This window comes from Cynocephalus volans, chromosome 10 (assembly GCF_027409185.1).
Source record: "Cynocephalus volans isolate mCynVol1 chromosome 10, mCynVol1.pri, whole genome shotgun sequence".
In the NCBI taxonomy this organism is placed as follows: Eukaryota; Metazoa; Chordata; class Mammalia; order Dermoptera; family Cynocephalidae; genus Cynocephalus; species Cynocephalus volans.
Genome location: NC_084469.1, coordinates 58,522,285 through 58,525,534, shown reverse-complemented (window position 1 = coordinate 58,525,534; position 3,250 = coordinate 58,522,285). Strand labels below are relative to the sequence as shown.

Sequence of the window (3,250 nt, the reverse complement as noted above, 5' to 3'; positions counted from 1 at the left end):
GTTCAGATTCTCTTGACAAGGAAAAAACAAATAACGTGTTGGCGGGGATGTACATTTCAGGTGGGAGTGTAAACTAGTGAAGCCAGTATGAAAAATGAAATACCAGGTCCTCAAAAAACTGAACGTAGAATTACCATATGATCCAGCAATCTCACTTCCGGGATGTACTCAAAAGAATTAAAAGCAGGGGCTTTAAAAGGTATTTGTACACCCATGTTCATAAAAGTGAGTTTGCAATAGTCCAAAAAGGTGGAAGTAACCCAAATGTTCATCAGCAGATAAAATAGACAGACCAAATGGGGTATATCCAAAGATGAAATACTATTCAGCCTTTAAAAGGCAGGAAATTCTGACGCATGCTACAACACAGATTTTGAAGACATTCTGCTAAGTGAAATACACTTAACACAAAAGGATAAACATTGTAGGATTCCAATTCTGTGAGATATCTAGAACAGTCCAATTCACAGAGATACAAAGCAGAATGGTGGTTGTCAGGGACTGGAGAGAGAAAGAAATGGGGAATTCGTGTTTAATGAGTACAGAATTGCAGTTTTACACAATGAAAAGAGGTCTGGAGATGGATGATGGTGATGGTAGCACAACGATGTGAGGATACTGAATGACAATGAATTATACACTTTAAAATGGTCAAATGGTAAGTTAGTCATTGCTATCAGTCACCTTCAGATAAACATTAAAAGACATAGAAAAAACAAAGTGGTAAATTTCATGCTACATATATTTTATCACAACAGAAAATAAACAGTTGAAGTTAATTTCAGTAATATTTTAATCCCAATATGCTCAAAATATTATCGTTTCACATGTGAATTTTTTAAAATAATTGAAATGTTTTACACTCCTTTAATCACACAGGCTGTTGAAAATTTGACATGTACTCCACACCCACAGCACATCTCAATTCAGACTCTGCATGTTTCAAGTGCTCAATAGCCATGTGTGGCTGGTGACTGACATACTGGATAGTGTTGGTCTAAAACCTCATCTATAAGCATCTCCTTCATATTTGCAAAGGTCCCCATATCCAAGCAACCCATCCGAGGCTCACCTGCAAATGCACCTGCAGCTCCTCTGCAAACCTCCCACATCCTCCACAAACACAGCCTCATGGCATCTGCAAACACTCCTACAGCCCATAGATCAATGCCCAGATGTAATTGCAGACATCTCCAGAGAAAGCACTTGCTCAAGGATTACCATTGATTCCAAACCTGATTTGACCTGCAGGTCTCCCTTCTTCTTTGTATAAATTTGCATCTCATTTGTGTGTCCATCTAAAGTGCACTGGCAGAGCCTCACATAGTCATCTCAAAGTCAGGAAGGCCCGGGGCTGGGCAGGAGGCCCCAGGGGTCCTTCCTCCTGCTTCCCCTGGGGCTCTTCATCCTCTTCCTCTTCCTCACCACTCTCCTCCTCCTCCTCTTCCAGGATGGTGATCAGCTCCTCATGCAGTGCCCCCAACTCTAGCCCCAGGCTGCACAGCTGGCCCAGCAGCTGGACATCCACTTGACACAGACTCTACTGCAGGTAGAAAAGGGGTGTCATGGGCATGCTACCCCAGAGGGCAAGGGGTCCCTCCCAGAACCTGTTGAGAGCTAGTCCCGGCTCAAGTCATGGCCCACAGCACCTGGGCAAGGTCTTCACTCTGTCCCTGGACCCCAACTGCCCCCTGCTTCTCACAGTGTCTCTCCATCTCCACCTGTGTCTCTCCACTTCATTGTCCCTCACTGCCTCGCTCTCTCTCTTGCTCCCTGTCTCTCTCTCTCCCCCTCACCCGCTCGTTATCTATCTCTGTATCCTTCTCTAGTTGTCTCTCTCTGTTTGGTTCTGTTTTTCCATGTCCGTGTCTCTGTCTGTCTCATTGTGTTTCCCCACAGCCTTTGGCTGTCTCCATCTCTCTTTCTCTCTCAGATTCAGTCTGAGTCCGTCTGTCTCTGTTCCTGCTCTCAATCTGCTTTCCACCTCTGTCCGTCCCTCCCTTTTTGGGTCTCTCTATATCTAATCTTGCTTTGAACTCTATGTCTAGGTCTCTGTCTCTCTGCCTGTATTTCTCTATTCCTATCTCTCGGTTTCTGTCTTTCAAGCTCTCAAGCTTTCTATTTTCATTCATTCCTACTCATTCATTCTCTCTCTCTCTCTCCTTCTCTCTCTCTCTCTCTCTCTCACTCTCCCTCCCTCCCTCCCTCCCTCCCTCTCTCCCTCCCTCCATATCCTGCCCCTGCAAACCTCTCTCTCATCAGCCCCTCCCAGAGCCACAACAGACTCTCCTTGGCACCTCCAGTGTCTCACGCTGGGGACATGAGAGTCTGGCCAGGGGTCTTCACCAGAGACACCCCCCTCATGGCCCAGAGAGGTGGGCCCAGCCCCAGAAGCACCAGCCCAATCTGCTGCAGCTGCCCCCACATCTCCATAGTCTCTGAGCAGTGGCCACCAGGAGCAGGAAGTAGCAAGGTCCAGGGTGACCCAGTGTCCTGGGGGACTGTGGGGTGGGGCAAGTAAGGGGCAGTAGGGAAGGTGGACAAGAGGCCTGGAGGAGGCATCCCAAAGTCCATTCTTTTGGTGAGAATTGCTGGCCTTCTGCTTTTGTTTTGTTTTTTCCTCCTATAGTCTAACTTCAACTCTGCTCACAAGGGTCCAAACACAGCCTCTCTCCAGGATGTCCAACTCCAGCCCTCCCTGCCTCTGCTCAGGCCTGACCCTGACAAGTGCTCAGTGTCTGCTGATGTCTGTCCTCATCTGGACCCCTCCCACCTCTCCAGCCTCTCCCCCTCAGCAGCCTTTGCTGCCTGCTTCTCCACGTGACCCCTGGCTTGCCCACAGCTTGGTCCTTGCTAGTCTGTTCAGCTCTAGTCATTCCAGGGCTTCCCCACCAGTGAGCCTGTGGCCTCCCATGGGGCTATGATGTCCGGGACTAAATGGGCTTCCTGTGCTGTGGTGGTGGTAATGGTGGTGGCTGCAGTGGCCTCCCACAGGGCTCCCTTCCTGTTTTCTTGATTTTTCAGGGCTCCACACACCAAACTCTTCCAGGACCTCAACTGTACCCCCACCCTTTTATTTAGCTTCTTTCAAACTTCATCCTCTCCAAAGTCTCCGAAGTCCTACAAACACACACACACACACACACACACACACACACACACAGTGTGTTTTCTCCTGCTTCAGAACTCTGCCTTATCCAAGGTCCAAGGTCTTCCTAGCTTGGTGCCCCTGACCCCCCACTTCTCTCTC

At 48.4% G+C, this 3,250-nt stretch overlaps 1 pseudogene; it reads right to left on the bottom strand.

Annotated features, from left to right (window-relative positions):
- Positions 1 to 1,319: 1,319 nt before the first annotated feature.
- LOC134386975 (glutamate-rich protein 4-like) lies at positions 1,320 to 2,433 on the bottom strand (annotated as a pseudogene).
- Between the last annotated feature and the right edge of the window lie 817 nt (positions 2,434 to 3,250).